Source organism: Scyliorhinus canicula, chromosome 17, assembly GCF_902713615.1.
Source record: "Scyliorhinus canicula chromosome 17, sScyCan1.1, whole genome shotgun sequence".
NCBI lineage: Eukaryota > Metazoa > Chordata > Chondrichthyes > Carcharhiniformes > Scyliorhinidae > Scyliorhinus > Scyliorhinus canicula.
In genome coordinates this window covers 105,274,270-105,293,974 of record NC_052162.1, presented here as the reverse complement: position 1 = coordinate 105,293,974, position 19,705 = coordinate 105,274,270, and the positions used below count along the sequence as shown (strand labels likewise).

Below are 19,705 nucleotides of genomic sequence, written 5' to 3'. Positions count from 1 at the left end.
GCATACTTGGGGCAGATCGCCGGGTAAATATTTATACTGACTCACGATACGCCTTCGGGGTAGTTCATGACTTCGGAAAACTCTGGAAGAATAGGGGATTCCTTACCTCGGCAGGCACGGAGATATCCCTCCTTATGCCCACGCAGATTTCCGTCATTAAATGCGCTGCCCATACAAACGGTAAGACCCCAGTTGACGTTGGTAATGAACGTGCAGATTGTGCAGCGCGGACAGCCGCGCAAACTCAGCAAGTGATGGTGCCTAAAATGTTACGTCAAACTAAACATTCTGCAATAAATAGATCTGCCTCTGACAAGCCAATGCCAACCATCCAAGACATCATAAGGAGGAAGCTCCTGAGAGTGATAAACAAATGTGGAAACGGTTAGGTTGTACATATGATTCTGTTTCTTCTTTATGGTCCACGCCAGCACATCAGATTTGTATGTCTGATGTACTAGCTTTATGGGTCATCGAATGTGTACACTTTGCAACTCATTGTGGGGCTCGGGGGACTAGTGATTTGTTACTGGACACTTGGTGGCACCCGAAAATGCAGGGGCTGGCCCAGAGTATCAGTAATCGGTGTTTGATTTGTCAGCAGTATAACACCAGCAAAGGTATCCCTTGTGGTGTGGGGCAAACCCCGTTGCCCAGTGGTCCCTTTGAGACGCTCCAGATGGATTACATTGAGTTGGAAAGGTGTCAATGTTATAAATATGTTTTGGTCATTATGGATGTGTTCAGCAGATGGGTTGAGGCATATCCGACTACCAATAATAAAGCTGCTACTGCGGTTAAAGTTCTGATGCGGGAAATCATTCCCCGGTACGGCATACCAGCTCAGTTAAGTTCTGATAGCAGGCCTCATTTTATTGGACAGATTAACAAGGAGTTCTGCTCCCAGTTGGGCATATGCCAGCAGTTACACTGTGCGTACAGACCGCAGGCGGCTGGGTTAGTTGAGAGACACAATCAGACCCTCAAAACTAAATTGGCTAAATTAAGAGCAGACACGGGACTGGCATGGCTTAAGTTGCTCCCCGTTGCCCTCTTCCAGCTGCGGGTTACACCTGCGGGACAGGCCCGGCTCTCTCCTGCCGAGATCCTTTATGGCAGGCCCCTTAGAACTCCCTGGAACCTGCATGTTCCCAGACTGGTTCAGTTTCACCATATGACTACCTATGTTCTAGCCCTCACTAAGGTCCTCAAGGAGTTCCATGGGCTGGTCCGCACGGCTCACCCGTCACCGTCCCCATTACATAGCTCGCTTTCAGTGCAGCCTGGTAGTTATGTCATTGTCAAAAACTGGACTCGGAAAGGGTTGGAGCCACGATGGGAGGGGCCTTTCCAAGTTCTCCTTACCACCCCCACTGCAGTTAAACTGGAGGGGCGGAGTGCTTTGGGTCCACCTCCAACACTGTAAAAAGGTCAGTCACTAACCTGCCTCCCTTCCCCAGAGCTGTTTTACAGGTGTGGAGCATGATGGGTTGGCTACGCTCCGCCTGTGTAATCTTCGGCCTCGCCTCGCTTGGAGTGGCATCGGCAGCGGAAATGGAAAAGGGAAATATCATCTACATCTGTAACCCCAACCAAACTACAAGGACATTTCACTTATGCAGAGGTGACGTTCTTCGCTGCCCCCATATACGAGGGCACAGTATCGACTCATGGAAGGTTATCAAGTTAACGGACAATGCAGGACTAAAGCAATTGCACCGGTCCCGGCGATGGGAAGGGAACATTGCATGGACATTGCCTTGTTTTTGGAGTACATGTAAATTTGATTTTGGATGTGTTAAGATTGGTGCCATAAAGGTAAAGTCAGACCATGCAGAGAGGGTAGGAAGAGGTTGTGAGAGAGGGGGACTAGAGAGAGGACGGAGCATGTGAGAAGGTGAGTATAACTAGAACGTAGGTTATCAGGAGATATACTTAATTCATTTAGGACCCGGAATGAGGGAAACCTGGGCAGTATGAATCTCTTCTACCAGATCTACCACCGCTTGTATGGCCAGGGATCGGTTGTCTGCTACACGAACCCCGCATCAGTGTCTAGGTTATTTTCTGTTTCACCGCTTTGGGGCACTCCCCAAACGGTGGTTCATTGTCAGCGCTCCGAGCCGCCGCCCGAGCAAGTCACTCTTCCTTACGATCCGGGATCAGCACCACTGGCTATTTGCCTTCCCCTTCCTCGGGATAATTCCCACTCACAGTACGATAAGCTTCAATGGTGGAGGGCGTACATACCTAGCCACTTCACTCCCAATAGAGACTCCCGGTCGTACGAGAATTGTTTCAACAGTGACGGGTACTGCTGTTTGCTGGTAGAGGTGGAAACGAATATAACATGTCTGTTCCCCACCTGTACGGACAGGAGGTGTCACGTCACTCGGGTGTCCGGCCAATGCGTCTGTTACAACACCACCTGCGTTCCATTGAACGCCGGCCTTCAGCTCCTGTGTGGCTGGGCGAATGTCTCTCATATCACTGTTGGGACTAGGGCTCTCCGCATTGCTAGGAGGCCCGAATGGGATTTCCAAAGCTGGATAAATTGGGCTACTGGGGGATCCTTACTCAACCGATATACTGATCGTGATGCTAGCCTGTACACAAAGCAAGGATACTACTTTCTTTTTAATGGCACAGCGACCAATGTTTTGTCACCCCCATTTCCCCGCCAAATTGCTATCGGGACTCTAGTCCCTACCACAGACCCCTGCCCCTCTGCGTGGATACTGCACAATCAGTTGGCATGCTGGGCAGTCTCAGCCGAATTCTGCGAGAACTGGAAAAAACCTCAGGTTCTAGCACCCAACCAGGGCCACTCAGCCGGATGGGGAATTCTGAGCGTCCTGACACTGGAAGGTGTGGGGGGTTCCTTGGCGGTCAGCAATAGGAATTATTTTATTTGTGGCATTACCATCCTGGGAAACAAAACCTTGGGAGCCCTCGGGGCAATAACCAAGGAATTGTCTCAGCTGCGGTTATTTGCCATGCAGAACCGGTATGCTCTTGACTATCTTCTGGCCCGTGAGGGTGGGGTATGCGCCATAGTGCAGGGCAAGTGTATGATGGGAGTTCAAGACCTGACCACTAACATCACTAAATTTATGGATCGCATAGGGGACCACCTGGACGGTATGCAGGACCCTGGCTCTTGGGGTAACTGGGGATTCGGAGGTTGGAAGGACTGGTTGATAAATATGGACATGTATTTAGCGGTGGCACTCGGCTGCATCTTTGTGGGCCTGGCCATCCTTAAATGCGTGATGGGCAAAATGCAGGGTGCTCTGGAACAGATAGACGCCCCTAGGATCTTGGCTGTTAGGATCCACGAGGGTGCAGCGGATGACGGGGTGCTGCAACAAGAATTGGAAATGCAGCGATGAATCTTCTTAGATGAGGGGCCGTAGCTACGGATTGGACCAGTAGGGAATGAGGAATTGAACAAACGAATGTGATCTAAAATAGTTCGTTAAAATATTGGTTACAATAGTGTAGATGTGCGCCAGTCTGATAGTAGTGAGTTCACAAACAAAGGACAAAGGGATTCAGAAAGCATGGCAAGGAAGGGGGGAGGGGTGCCTCGTGGAGTATGGGGAAAAGGATGCTGGGTAACAAGAGGCCCAGGGTTGAGGAATGCGAAGTGAGCCAATCAGGATAGATGACCAGGTCAGGAGGTGTACAGGATGACCTATGGGAATCTTGTATGTGAAACGTGATGCCATTTGAATGATATTTGCAGAGATTTCTTTGTCTCCGATTTCACTCGTTTCTGGAGCTTCAGAAGACCGCCTGCGTGTTCTGAACCTCTGTGGAGCGAGTCAGCCTTGCAAGTTGGTTAAAAATAAATAATACTATACGTACAAATCCATCTAGAGTTTTATTGAGGCCAGACTGACGGGTAAAGAACTCAATATTGTCATTTGTTTTGTTAAGGGAAATTTACATTAGCGGTTATTCATTTATTCATTAAGAATCTGTTTTATTATGTTTAATTATTAGTTTATGCCTGCAGTAGTGTGGACTGCGGAGTCATTCTATACTAGCTTACTCACCACGGCAATCTAATTCTGCAATGACCTGATAAGTACGGTTACTGGCGAGTCATTTTCTAACTGACCTAATGACATCTGCAATGTTCTGATTAATTGCTGAGTCATTCTGTAACTGACAAACTGACTATTACCTATTGAGACACCTGTTATCCTTGTAATTGTGAAATGAAATGAAAAATCACTTGTCACGAGCAGGCTTCAATGAAATTACTGTGAAAAGCCCCTAGTCACCACATTCCGGCGCCTGTTCGGGGAGGCTGGTACGGGAATTGAACTGTGCTGCTGGCCTGCTTGGTCTGCTTTAAAAGCCAGAGATTAAGCCCAGTGTGCTAAACCAGCCCCTGTGGGCAAGAGTTGTGGACATTAGTTAACGGATGGTCTCAGAGGAATGTGATTGGAAGCTAATTGTTGCTGGGGGAGCCTAATTGGTTGTGTATATAACCCCCCCAAGCTAATTAGTAACTAACCAAGTGTGTACATGTATAAAAGAGGCTAACCGCCATTGTACAATTGAGAAGGTGTCCGCGAACACTGCGGAGTACCTGGCTTTCTCCCAAAAGCTTTTGCCAATAAATTGACTTGACTCAACTCTTTGGTGTGAATAAGTTATTTACCACTTCAGTTCGTTTCTCTTGATGGCTGTTGGAGAACTTTCACCTTTGAGATGTTTTGTGGGGCTTGGTGGCGGGATGCTTGGGGAGTGGCAGGGTGCTTGGGGAGCGCCAAGGGCGAGTACACCTTTCTTCCGTTTCTTTTTTCGAGGGGGGGGGAGAAAGACTGCGAATGGGGTGGGGTAGGAGGTTTGGAGGCCTTGGGTGGTGGCCACCAGGCTAGCTGGGCAAGTTAACGGGAGCGCAGTGGAGGGTTGTCATGTGGTTGGTGCAGGGCAAGGGGATGGGATTGTTGCTTTGTTTGGGGGGGGGGGGGGGGGGGGGGCGGGGTAGGTGGTGATGGGGTGGGGGGGGGGGTAGGTGGTGATGGGGTGGGGGGAGCGGACTGCTGACGAAAGTGTGTGATGACGGTGGACATCCGAGAGTGAGCCTCGAGGGTCACGTGACACAGCCCGGGGGATGACCCAAAAAAGGGACATGGTTGATTGACAGGGGAGGGGAGCAGGGAGCTCCCCCACAAACTAGGCTGGTCACAAGGAACATGAGGGGAATGAATGAGTCGGTCAAACGGTCATGTGTGTTCGTGCACTTGCGGAGTTTGACGGCGGACATGGCTTTTTTCTTACAGGAAACGCATGTAAAGATTGGGGATCAGACAACATTGAGGAAAGGATGGTAAGGCATGTGTTCATTTGGGACTGGACATGAAGACGAGGAGGGTGGGGGTGCTGGTAGATAAGCGGGTGATATTTGAGATGGGCAGCAGTGTGGCAGATTTGGGGGTGGGAGAGGACGTTGGCAATGGTGAGTGGGAAGCTGAAGGGGATGCCGGTGATTTTGGCAAATGTTTATGTCCCAAACTGGGATGATGTGGAGTTTATGAGACGGGTGCTGGGGAAGATTCCTGATCTAGACTCGCACCAGTTGACCATGGGGGTGATTTTAACACGGTCATTGAACCAAACTTGGATCGGTTGAGCCTGAAGTCGGGAGGGTGTTGGCGGTGGTGAAGGAGCTGAAGGGGTTTGTGGAGCACGAGGGGAGCGGACCCGTGGAGGCTTGGGATGCCGAGAGCGAAGGAGTTTTCATACTTCTCCCATGTACAATACTCCCGGATTGATTTCCTTGTGGTGGACAAGATGTTATTGGCGGGGTTGGCCGACTTGGGGTTCTCGGTGATCGTGGTTTCAGATCGCACGCCACACTGGGTGGATTTGCGAGTGGACCGAAGGGGGACCAGCGCCCACAGTTGAAGCTGGATATGGGGATGTCAGCAGATGAGGAGGTGAGTGCTGCCATCTGGGGGTATGTGAAACTTAACTATACGGGGGAGGTTACAGCCACCGACGCGGTGGGCAGCACTTAAGGCAGCGGCTAGTGGGACTTCATTTCGATCCGGGTGCACAGCAAAAGGAGGAATGAACAGAGATGACAAGACTGGTGGATGAGATTTTGAGGGTTGACAAGGCGGTACTCCGGGGGGGGGGGGGGGGGGGGGGGGGGTAGGTGGTGATGGGGTGGGGGGGGGGGTAGGTGGTGATGGGGTGGGGGGAGCGGACTGCTGACGAAAGTGTGTGATGACGGTGGACATCCGAGAGTGAGCCTCGAGGGTCACGTGACACAGCCCGGGGGATGACCCAAAAAAGGGACATGGTTGATTGACAGGGGAGGGGAGCAGGGAGCTCCCCCACAAACTAGGCTGGTCACAAGGAACATGAGGGGAATGAATGAGTCGGTCAACGGTCATGTGTGTTCGTGCACTTGCGGAGTTTGACGGCGGACATGGCTTTTTTCTTACAGGAAACGCATGTAAAGATTGGGGATCAGACAACATTGAGGAAAGGATGGTAAGGCATGTGTTCATTTGGGACTGGACATGAAGACGAGGAGGGTGGGGGTGCTGGTAGATAAGCGGGTGATATTTGAGATGGGCAGCAGTGTGGCAGATTTGGGGGTGGGAGAGGACGTTGGCAATGGTGAGTGGGAAGCTGAAGGGGATGCCGGTGATTTTGGCAAATGTTTATGTCCCAAACTGGGATGATGTGGAGTTATGAGACGGGTGCTGGGGAAGATTCCTGATCTAGACTCGCACCAGTTGACCATGGGGGTGATTTTAACACGGTCATTGAACCAAACTTGGATCGGTTGAGCCTGAAGTCGGGAGGGTGTTGGCGGTGGTGAAGGAGCTGAAGGGGTTTGTGGAGCACGAGGGGAGCGGACCCGTGGAGGCTTGGGATGCCGAGAGCGAAGGAGTTTTCATACTTCTCCCATGTACAATACTCCCGGATTGATTTCCTTGTGGTGGACAAGATGTTATTGGCGGGGTTGGCCGACTTGGGGTTCTCGGTGATCGTGGTTTCAGATCGCACGCCACACTGGGTGGATTTGCGAGTGGACCGAAGGGGGACCAGCGCCCACAGTTGAAGCTGGATATGGGGATGTCAGCAGATGAGGAGGTGAGTGCTGCCATCTGGGGGTATGTGAAACTTAACTATACGGGGGAGGTTACAGCCACCGACGCGGTGGGCAGCACTTAAGGCAGCGGCTAGTGGGACTTCATTTCGATCCGGGTGCACAGCAAAAGGAGGAATGAACAGAGATGACAAGACTGGTGGATGAGATTTTGAGGGTTGACAAGGCGGTACTCCGGGGGGGGGGGGGGGGGGGGGGGGGGGTAGGTGGTGATGGGGTGGGGGGGGGGGTAGGTGGTGATGGGGTGGGGGGAGCGGACTGCTGACGAAAGTGTGTGATGACGGTGGACATCCGAGAGTGAGCCTCGAGGGTCACGTGACACAGCCCGGGGGATGACCCAAAAAAGGGACATGGTTGATTGACAGGGGAGGGGAGCAGGGAGCTCCCCCACAAACTAGGCTGGTCACAAGGAACATGAGGGGAATGAATGAGTCGGTCAAACGGTCATGTGTGTTCGTGCACTTGCGGAGTTTGACGGCGGACATGGCTTTTTTCTTACAGGAAACGCATGTAAAGATTGGGGATCAGACAACATTGAGGAAAGGATGGTAAGGCATGTGTTCATTTGGGACTGGACATGAAGACGAGGAGGGTGGGGGTGCTGGTAGATAAGCGGGTGATATTTGAGATGGGCAGCAGTGTGGCAGATTTGGGGGTGGGAGAGGACGTTGGCAATGGTGAGTGGGAAGCTGAAGGGGATGCCGGTGATTTTGGCAAATGTTTATGTCCCAAACTGGGATGATGTGGAGTTTATGAGACGGGTGCTGGGGAAGATTCCTGATCTAGACTCGCACCAGTGACCATGGGGGTGATTTTAACACGGTCATTGAACCAAACTTGGATCGGTTGAGCCTGAAGTCGGGAGGGTGTTGGCGGTGGTGAAGGAGCTGAAGGGGTTTGTGGAGCACGAGGGGAGCGGACCCGTGGAGGCTTGGGATGCCGAGAGCGAAGGAGTTTTCATACTTCTCCCATGTACAATACTCCCGGATTGATTTCCTTGTGGTGGACAAGATGTTATTGGCGGGGTTGGCCGACTTGGGGTTCTCGGTGATCGTGGTTTCAGATCGCACGCCACACTGGGTGGATTTGCGAGTGGACCGAAGGGGGACCAGCGCCCACAGTTGAAGCTGGATATGGGGATGTCAGCAGATGAGGAGGTGAGTGCTGCCATCTGGGGGTATGTGAAACTTAACTATACGGGGGAGGTTACAGCCACCGACGCGGTGGGCAGCACTTAAGGCAGCGGCTAGTGGGACTTCATTTCGATCCGGGTGCACAGCAAAAGGAGGAATGAACAGAGATGACAAGACTGGTGGATGAGATTTTGAGGGTTGACAAGGCGGTACTCCGGGGGGGGGGGGGGGGGGGGGGGGGGGGTAGGTGGTGATGGGGTGGGGGGGGGGGTAGGTGGTGATGGGGTGGGGGGAGCGGACTGCTGACGAAAGTGTGTGATGACGGTGGACATCCGAGAGTGAGCCTCGAGGGTCACGTGACACAGCCCGGGGGATGACCCAAAAAAGGGACATGGTTGATTGACAGGGGAGGGGAGCAGGGAGCTCCCCCACAAACTAGGCTGGTCACAAGGAACATGAGGGGAATGAATGAGTCGGTCAAACGGTCATGTGTGTTCGTGCACTTGCGGAGTTTGACGGCGGACATGGCTTTTTTCTTACAGGAAACGCATGTAAAGATTGGGGATCAGACAACATTGAGGAAAGGATGGTAAGGCATGTGTTCATTTGGGACTGGACATGAAGACGAGGAGGGTGGGGGTGCTGGTAGATAAGCGGGTGATATTTGAGATGGGCAGCAGTGTGGCAGATTTGGGGGTGGGAGAGGACGTTGGCAATGGTGAGTGGGAAGCTGAAGGGGATGCCGGTGATTTTGGCAAATGTTTATGTCCCAAACTGGGATGATGTGGAGTTTATGAGACGGGTGCTGGGGAAGATTCCTGATCTAGACTCGCACCAGTTGACCATGGGGGTGATTTTAACACGGTCATTGAACCAAACTTGGATCGGTTGAGCCTGAAGTCGGGAGGGTGTTGGCGGGTGGTGAAGGAGCTGAAGGGGTTTGTGGAGCACGAGGGGAGCGGACCCGTGGAGGCTTGGGATGCCGAGAGCGAAGGAGTTTTCATACTTCTCCCATGTACAATACTCCCGGATTGATTTCCTTGTGGTGGACAAGATGTTATTGGCGGGGTTGGCCGACTTGGGGTTCTCGGTGATCGTGGTTTCAGATCGCACGCCACACTGGGTGGATTTGCGAGTGGACCGAAGGGGGACCAGCGCCCACAGTTGAAGCTGGATATGGGGATGTCAGCAGATGAGGAGGTGAGTGCTGCCATCTGGGGGTATGTGAAACTTAACTATACGGGGGAGGTTACAGCCACCGACGCGGTGGGCAGCACTTAAGGCAGCGGCTAGTGGGACTTCATTTCGATCGGGTGCACAGCAAAAGGAGGAATGAACAGAGATGACAAGACTGGTGGATGAGATTTTGAGGGTTGACAAGGCGGTACTCCGGGGGGGGGGGGGGGGGGGGGGGGGGGGGGTAGGTGGTGATGGGGTGGGGGGGGGGGTAGGTGGTGATGGGGTGGGGGGAGCGGACTGCTGACGAAAGTGTGTGATGACGGTGGACATCCGAGAGTGAGCCTCGAGGGTCACGTGACACAGCCCGGGGGATGACCCAAAAAAGGGACATGGTTGATTGACAGGGGAGGGGAGCAGGGAGCTCCCCCACAAACTAGGCTGGTCACAAGGAACATGAGGGGAATGAATGAGTCGGTCAAACGGTCATGTGTGTTCGTGCACTTGCGGAGTTTGACGGCGGACATGGCTTTTTTCTTACAGGAAACGCATGTAAAGATTGGGGATCAGACAACATGAGGAAAGGATGGTAAGGCATGTGTTCATTTGGGACTGGACATGAAGACGAGGAGGGTGGGGGTGCTGGTAGATAAGCGGGGTGATATTTGAGATGGGCAGCAGTGTGGCAGATTTGGGGGTGGGAGAGGACGTTGGCAATGGTGAGTGGGAAGCTGAAGGGGATGCCGGTGATTTTGGCAAATGTTTATGTCCCAAACTGGGATGATGTGGAGTTTATGAGACGGGTGCTGGGGAAGATTCCTGATCTAGACTCGCACCAGTTGACCATGGGGGTGATTTTAACACGGTCATTGAACCAAACTTGGATCGGTTGAGCCTGAAGTCGGGAGGGTGTTGGCGGTGGTGAAGGAGCTGAAGGGGTTTGTGGAGCACGAGGGGAGCGGACCCGTGGAGGCTTGGGATGCCGAGAGCGAAGGAGTTTTCATACTTCTCCCATGTACAATACTCCCGGATTGATTTCCTTGTGGTGGACAAGATGTTATTGGCGGGGTTGGCCGACTTGGGGTTCTCGGTGATCGTGGTTTCAGATCGCACGCCACACTGGGTGGATTTGCGAGTGGACCGAAGGGGGACCAGCGCCCACAGTTGAAGCTGGATATGGGGATGTCAGCAGATGAGGAGGTGAGTGCTGCCATCTGGGGGTATGTGAAACTTAACTATACGGGGGAGGTTACAGCCACCGACGCGGTGGGCAGCACTTAAGGCAGCGGCTAGTGGGACTTCATTTCGATCGGGTGCACAGCAAAAGGAGGAATGAACAGAGATGACAAGACTGGTGGATGAGATTTTGAGGGTTGACAAGGCGGTACTCCGGGGGGGGGGGGGGGGGGGGGGGGGGGTGGAGGGGGGGGGGGGGGGGGGGGTGGAGGCAGGGTTTCTAAGGAGAGGCAGAGGCTCCAGGTGGGAGTTTGGGCTGGTGTCCACAGGGAAGGTGGTAGAGCAGTTGCGGAACATAGAACATTACAGCGCAGTATAGGCCCTTCGGCCCTCGATGTTGCGCCAACCTGTGAAACCACTCTAATGCCCATCTACACTGTTCCCTTATCATCCATATGTTTATCCAATGGCCATTTCAATGCCTTTAATGATGGCAAGTCCACTACTGTTGCAGGCAGGGCATTCCACGCCCTTCCTACTGTCTGAGTAAAGAACCTACCTCTGACATCTGTCCTGTATCTATCTCCCCTCAATTTAAGGCTGTGTCCCCTAGTGCTAGACATCACCATTCGAGGAAAAATGCTCTCACTGTCCACCCTATCTAATCCTCTGATCATCTCGTATGCCTCAATTAAGTCACCTCTTAACCTTCTTCTAACAAAAACAGCCTTAAGTCCCTCAGCAGAAGACCAAGGGGGCAGTGTACGAGTACTGGACGACGGCGAGCAGGATGCTGGCCCACCAATTTAGGAAGCAGGAGGCGGCGAGGGAGATTGGAAGAGTGAAGGACGGATGGGAAGAGTGGTACTGGGCCCGGTGGGGGTGAATGGGGTATTCAAGGAGTTTTATAGGAAGCTATATGAGTCAGAGCCCCCGGCCAGGGGTGAGGGACTAGGGGCAGCCATTGGGTTGATGGAGGTGATGGAGAATATGGGGGTGATGCAAGCAGGAAAGACCCTGGACCCCAAAGGATTCCCAGTGGAGTTTTATAAGAAGTTTGTGGATTATACCATTATCATTTCAGGAGTGCGGAGTGTGCCTTCTTTTTTTCAGCGAGAGCAGTAACCAGGGGGCTGTTTGAAGTTTCAGTGCGTGGGAGGAGTTGAACGGGAGCGGTAAGTTTACCTATTTTTAAAAAACTTCCATTGCAGTTTCAGTGCGTGGGAGGAGCTGAGTGGGAGCGGCCGAATTGTGCTCTGGGAAGGTGAGTGAACTGATATATCTGGGCAGCGGCTAAACCCGAGACACTAAACGTGTAGTAATCTCAGGATTGCTACCAGTGCCACGGGACAGTCAGAGTAGAAACTCAAGAATAGTCAGAATGAATACGTGGCTTGAGAGATGGTGCAGGAGGGAGGGGTTCAGATTTTTGGGACATTGGAACCAGTTCTGGGGGCGGTGGGATCATTACAAACCGGATGGTCTACACCTGGGCAGGACTGGAACCAATGTCCTTGGGGGTGCTTTTGCTAACATTGTTGGGGAGGTTTTAAACTAATGTGGCAGGGGGATGGGAACCAGATTAGGAAGTTAGAGGTCAGTAAAGAAGCAGCAATTAACGCCAGTAAGGTACGAGATAATAAACTCAATGTGACTTGGGGGAAGAGTAGACAGGGAAGAGTTGATGAACACAAAGGGACAGGTGGTCTGAGGTGCATTTGTTTTAATGCGAGAAGTGTAGCAGGTAAGGCAGATGAACTTAGGGCTTGGATCAGTACCTGGGAATATGATGTTATTGGTATTACTGAGACTTGGTTGACGGAAGGGCAGGACTGGCAACTGAATATCCCAGGGTATAGATGCTTCAGGAGGGATAGAGAGGGAGGTGGGGGGGGGGGGGGGGGGGGGGGGGGGGGGGGGGGGGGGGAGGCAGGGTTTCTAAGGAGAGGCAGAGGCTCCAGGTGGGAGTTTGGGCTGGTGTCCACAGGGAAGGTGGTAGGGCAGTTGTAGAACATAGAACATTACAGCGCAGTATAGGCCCTTCGGCCCTCGATGTTGCGCCAACCTGTGAAACCACTCTAATGCCCATCTACACTGTTCCCTTATCATCCATATGTTTATCCAATGGCCATTTCAATGCCTTTAATGATGGCAAGTCCACTACTGTTGCAGGCAGGGCATTCCACGCCCTTCCTACTGTCTGAGTAAAGAACCTACCTCTGACATCTGTCCTGTATCTATCTCCCCTCAATTTAAGGCTGTGTCCCCTAGTGCTAGACATCACCATTCGAGGAAAAATGCTCTCACTGTCCACCCTATCTAATCCTCTGATCATCTCGTATGCCTCAATTAAGTCACCTCTTAACCTTCTTCTAACAAAAACAGCCTTAAGTCCCTCAGCAGAAGACCAAGGGGGCAGTGTACGAGTACTGGACGACGGCGAGCAGGATGCTGGCCCACCAATTTAGGAAGCAGGAGGCGGCGAGGGAGATTGGAAGAGTGAAGGACGGATGGGAAGAGTGGTACTGGGCCCGGTGGGGGTGAATGGGGTATTCAAGGAGTTTTATAGGAAGCTATATGAGTCAGAGCCCCCGGCAGGGGTGAGGGACTAGGGGCAGCCATTGGGTTGATGGAGGTGATGGAGAATATGGGGGTGATGCAAGCAGGAAAGACCCTGGACCCCAAAGGATTCCCAGTGGAGTTTTATAAGAAGTTTGTGGATTATACCATTATCATTTCAGGAGTGCGGAGTGTGCCTTCTTTTTTTCAGCGAGAGCAGTAACCAGGGGGCTGTTTGAAGTTTCAGTGCGTGGGAGGAGTTGAACGGGAGCGGTAAGTTTACCTATTTTTAAAAAACTTCCATTGCAGTTTCAGTGCGTGGGAGGAGCTGAGTGGGAGCGGCCGAATTGTGCTCTGGGAAGGTGAGTGAACTGATATATCTGGGCAGCGGCCTAAACCCGAGACACTAAACGTGTAGTAATCTCAGGATTGCTACCAGTGCCACGGGACAGTCAGAGTAGAAACTCAAGAATAGTCAGAATGAATACGTGGCTTGAGAGATGGTGCAGGAGGGAGGGGTTCAGATTTTTGGGACATTGGAACCAGTTCTGGGGGCGGTGGGATCATTACAAACCGGATGGTCTACACCTGGGCAGGACTGGAACCAATGTCCTTGGGGGTGCTTTTGCTAACATTGTTGGGGAGGTTTTAAACTAATGTGGCAGGGGGATGGGAACCAGATTAGGAAGTTAGAGGTCAGTAAAGAAGCAGCAATTAACGCCAGTAAGGTACGAGATAATAAACTCAATGTGACTTGGGGGAAGAGTAGACAGGGAAGAGTTGATGAACACAAAGGGACAGGTGGTCTGAGGTGCATTTGTTTTAATGCGAGAAGTGTAGCAGGTAAGGCAGATGAACTTAGGGCTTGGATCAGTACCTGGGAATATGATGTTATTGGTATTACTGAGACTTGGTTGACGGAAGGGCAGGACTGGCAACTGAATATCCCAGGGTATAGATGCTTCAGGAGGGATAGAGAGGGAGGTGGGGGGGGGGGGGGGGGGGGGAGTTGCATTACTCGTCAGAGATGATATCACAGCTGTGATTAAGGAGGGCAATATGGGTGGAGCTAAGAAATAGGAAGGGTGCAGTAACATTGTTGGGACTTTACTACAGGCCTCCCAAAAGCGAGCATGAAGTAGAGATACAAATATGCAGACAGATTATAGAAAAATGTTGGAGCAATAGGGTGGTTGTGATGGAAGATTTTAACTTCCCCAACATTGAATGGGATTCGTGTAGTGTTGGAGGTGTAGATGGAGCAGAGTTTGTAAGGAGCATCCAGGAGAGTTTTTTAGAGCAGTATGTAAATAGTCCAACTCGGGAGTGGGCCATACTGGACCTGGTATTGGGGAATGATTCCAGCCAGGTGGTTGATGTTTCAGTCGGTGATTACTTTGGGAATGGTGATCACAATTCCCTAAATTTTAGAATACTCATGGACAAGGACAAGAGTGGTCCGAAAGGAAGTGTGCTAAACTGGGGAAAGGCAGAGTATAACAAAATTCGGCAGGAGCTAGGGAATGTGGATTGGGAGCAGCTGTTTAAGGGTAAATCCACATTTGAAATGTGGGGTCTTTTAAGGAAAGGTTGATTAGAGTGCAGGACAGACATGTCCCTGTGAAAATGAGAGATAGAAATGGCAAGATTAGGGAACCATGGATGACGGGTGAAATTGTGAGACTAGCCAAGATGAAAAAGGAAGCATTCATAAGATCGAGGCAACTCAAAATTGATGAAGCTTTGGAGGAATATCGGGAAAGTAGGACGAATCTCAAACGCGCAATAAAGAGGGCTAAAAGGGGCATGAAATATCCTTGGCTAACAGGGTTAAGGAAAATCCCAAAGCCTTTTATTCGTATGTAAGGAGCAAGAGGGTAACTAGAGAAAGGATTGGCCCACTCAAAGACAAAAGAGGGAATTTATGCATGGACTCAGAGGAAATGGGTGAGATTCTTAATGAGTACTTTGCATCGGTATTCACAAAGGAGAGGGACAAGATGGATGTTGAGGCAAGGGATGGATGTTTAAATACTCTAGGTCAAGTTGTTATACAGACCGGATGGGATCTATCCCAGGTTACTGAGGGAAGCGAGGGTCGAAATAGCTGGGGCCTTAACAGATATCTTTGCAGCATCCTTGAGCATGGGTGAGGTCCCAGAGGACTGGAGAATTGCTAATGTTGTCCCTTTGTTTAAGGGTAGCAGGGAAAATCCAGGGAATTATAGACCTGTGAGCTTGACATCAGTGGTAGGCAAACTGTTGGAGAAGATACTGAGGGATAGGATCTATTCACATATGGAAGAAAATAGACTTATCAGTGATAGGCAGCATGGTTTTGTGCAGGGAAGGTCATGCCTTACAAACCTAATAGAATTCTTTCAGGAAGTGACAAAGTTAATTGATGAGGGAAGAGCTGTAGATGTCATATACATGGACTTTAGTAAGGCGTTTGATAAGGTTTCCCATGGCAGGTTGATGGAAAAAGTGAAGTCATATGGGGTTCAGGGTGTACTAGCTAGATGGATAAAGAACTGGCTGGGTAACAGGAGACAGAGAGTAGTGGTGGAAGGGAGTGTCTCAAAATGGAGAGGGGTGACCAGTGGTGCTCCACAGGGATCCGTGCTCGGACCACTGTTGTTTGTGATCTACATAAATGACCTGGAGGAAGGTATAGATGGTCTGATTAGCAAGTTTGCAGATGATACAAAGATTGGTGGAGTTGCAGATAGCGAGGAGGACTGTCAGAGAATACAACAAAATATAGATAGATTGGAGAGTTGGGCAGAGAAATGTCAGATGGAGTTCAATCCAGGCAAATGCGGGGTGATGCATTTTGGAAGATCAAATTCAAGAGCGGACTATATGGTCAATGGAAGGGTCCTGGGGAAAATTGATGTACAGAGAGATCTGGGAATTCAGGTCCATTGTACCCTGAAGGTGGCAACGCAGGTTGATAGAGTGGTCAAGAAGGCATACAGCATGCTTGCCTTCATCGGACGGGGTATTGAGTACAAGAGTCGGCAGGTCATGTTACAGTTGTATAGGACTTTGGTTAGGCCACATTTGGAATACTGCGTGCAGTTTTGGTCGCCACATCACCAGAAGGATGTGGATGAGTTGGAGAGGGTGCAGAGGAGGTTCACCAGGATGTTGCCTGGTATGGAGGAGGCCAGCTATGAAGAAAGGTCGAGTAGATTAGGATTGTTTTCATTGGAAAGACGGAGGTTGAGGGGAGACCTGATTGAGGTCTACAAAATTATGAGAGGTATGGACAGGGTGGATAGCAACAAGCTTTTTCCAAGGTCACGATTTCAAAGTGAGAGGGGGAAAGTTTAAGGGAGATGTGCGTGGAAAGTTTTTTTTACGCAGAGGGTGGTGGGTGCCTGGATCGCTTTACCAGCGGAGGAGGTAGAGGCAGGTACGATAGCATCATTTAAGAGGCATCTAGACGGGTATATGAACGGGCGGGAACAGAGGGAAATAGACCTTGGAAAATAGGAGACAGGTTTAGATAAAGGATCTGGATCGGCGCAGGCTGGGAGGGCCGAAGGGCCTGTTCCTGTGCTGTAATTTTCTTTGTTATAGAATCATAGAATTTACAGTGCAGAAGGAGGCCATTCAGCCCATCGAGTCTGCACCGGCTCTTGGAAAGAGCACCCTACCCAAGGTCAACAACTCCACCCTATCCCCATAACCCAGTAACTCCACCCAACACTAAGGGCAATTTTGGACTCGAAGGGCAATTTATCATGGCCAATCCACCTAACCTGCACATCTTTGGACTGTGGGAGGAAACCGGAGCACCCGGAGGAAACCCACGCACACACGGGGAGGATGTGCAGACTCCGCACAGACAGTGACGCAAGCCGGAATCGAACCTGGGACCCTGGAGCTGTGAAGCGATTGTGCTGTCCACAATGCTACCGTGCTGCCCTTTGTTCTTTGACCTGGGACCTCTGGTAAGGATGTATAATGAGGCGAGGGAAAGTGAGGAGCTCCCCCCTCCGCTATCGCAAGTGGCTGATGTCCCAATACTGAAGAAAAATATGGGCCTGAATGCTCCGCCTCATCGCGCCACTTTTCTGCATCCTCCCGTCGGCGGTATTCTCCGTTTCACCGGCCAATCAATGGGGTTTCCCATTGTGAGGCAGTCCCACGTCATTGAGAAACCCCCGGGCGCCGGCAAAATAGAGAATCCCACCGGAGGAGAATCCTGCCCATGGATCCTGAGCAATGTGGGTCCTACGGTCCGATATCGTTGCTAAACGTGGATGCCAAGCTGCTAACGAAGGTGCTGGCCTTGGGGGTGATAGCGGAGGATCAAACGGGGTTTTTGAAGGGAAGTAGTAGGCGAATGTAAGGAGGTTACTTAATGTGATTATGTAGCCCTCGGAGGGGAAGAAGTAGAGGTGGTAATGGCAATGATGTAGAGAAGGCTTTCAACCGGTGCAGTGGGAGTATCTGTGGGAGGTGTTGGGACTGTTCGGGTTTGGGCAGGGGCTTGTGGATTGGGTCCGACTGCTGTATAGGGCGCCGGTAGCAAGCGTGCGGACGCACCGGGTGAGCGTGGTGTATTGCAGGTTGCACTGTGTCAAAAAGCAGAGGTGCCTGCTCTGCCATTGCTTTTATCCCTGGAAATAGAGCCGTTGGCAATGGTGCATGGAGCGTTGAGGTGTTGGAGAGGGATTGCGCGCGTGGGAGAATCAAGCACAACCCCTCTCCATTTCCAGACACAAGCTGAACATGGGAAAGAGTGAGGTGTTCCAGATTGAGACCGGGGTCAGAAGGGGAGGTTGGGGGAGTTGCCGTTCAAGATGGTGGGTTGGGTTTCAGATACTTGGGCAGCCAGATGCACGGGGTTGGGCGCAGCTGCATATGTTGAATTTGGCTCAGTTGGTGGAGCAGATAAGGGGGATTTTAAGAGGTGAGATGCGCTACCATTGTCGCTGGAAGGGCGGGTACAGACAGCAAAAATGCTGCCACGGCTCTTGTTTCTATTTCAGAGCCTCCCAATCATCATGCCAAAGTCATTTTTTAAGAAGGTCAACTCAGTTCGGGATTTGTGTGGGCCGTGAAGACCCCCGAGTCAAGAACGAACGGGGGCGGGAAAACTGGTGTTTCCGAATATAAAGAATTATTACTGTGCTGCTAACATCGCTATGGTTAGGAAGTGTGTAGTGGGGAAGGGGTCGGTCTTGAGGTGGATGGAGGCTGCATATATTGAAGGGCACCTCGATGTGGGCACCGATTTGTGACAACCGCAGGTTTGCACCAGGGGCTGGACGCGAGGTTACAGGGGTGGCGGCAGACAGGGATTGAGCTGCTTGGGGACCTGTTTGTAAGGGGCACCTTTGCAAGCTTAGGTGACCTGGAGGACGAATACGAGTTGTCCAGCAGGAATGGGTTTAGATACTTACAGGTCCAAGACTTGGTGAGGAGGCAGGTGCTGTCCTTTCCCAGGTTGCCACCCTTGGTGTTGCAGGATAAGGTGCTGTCATGGGAGAGAGTAGGGGAGGGGAAGGTGTCCGAGATTTATCAGGAGCTGATGGACTGGGAGGGTGCCCCGATAGGAGATGTTAAACGTAGATGGGAGGAGGAGCTGGGGATGGTGGCCGGGACGTGGGAAGAGGCCCTGCGGAGAGTGAATGTGTCTCATTGTGTGCACGGCGCAGCCTTATTCAGTTCAAAGTAGTTTACAGGGCACATGTGACTGTGGCTTAGAGGAGCAGGTTTGAGAGAGTAGAGGATAGGAGTGGGCAGCGCACGGGGAGGCCTGTGAACCATGTCCATATGTTCTGGGCATGTTCGAAACTGATGGGGTTCTGGCAGGGATTTGCAGAAATAATGTCCAAGGTGTTGGGGGTGAAGGTGGTCCCGAGCCAAGAGGTAGCAATATTTGGGGTGTCGGTAGACCCGGGGTCCAGGGGGAGATAGGCCAATGTCTTGGCCTTTGCCTCCCTGATAGCCCGGAGACTGATTTTTCTTGGGTGGAGGGACTCGGAGCCACCGAAAGTGGAGTGTGGGTGAGCAACCTGGCAGAATTCCTGAGGTTGAAAAATATTAAGTTTGTCTTGAGAAGGTCGGTTGCTGGGTTCAACAGAGATGTGAGCCATTCATCGGCTTCTTTAAAAGGATTGAGGTTGTGTGTTTGTACAAATGCCTTAATAAAAGATATAATTTTTAATGGCTGAATCTATGTCTATCTGTGACTCTTGAACAAAAGGAACTATCTGGAAGTTATGAACAAACTTCGCACCTCATTATCTCTGAAGACACATTTTGATTCTGGAACTCATGAGAAACACAATTATTCTCTGTGGTGTCTGCACTGTAAATCTTTTTCTGTCTGTTGCTGCATGAATGAAAAGGATGCAACATTTTGTGTGTGTGTAGTTTGTTCAAACAAACTAACCCTTGAGTAATATGCTACCAGTTATATACGAGGAATTAAATCAGAAACAGCTTTCAGTTTACAGAGTGGCGAAGTCAGTGTGGTTTAAATTAACGTATCCAG

At 51.2% G+C, this 19,705-nt stretch overlaps 1 protein-coding gene across 1 annotated transcript in view; it reads right to left on the bottom strand.

The window, feature by feature from the left end:
- The window catches only part of LOC119951497 (zinc finger protein 721-like), a 76,502-nt gene that overhangs the window by 14,147 nt on the left and 42,650 nt on the right, over window positions 1-19,705 (bottom strand). The gene's annotated exons all lie outside the window — the stretch shown is intronic.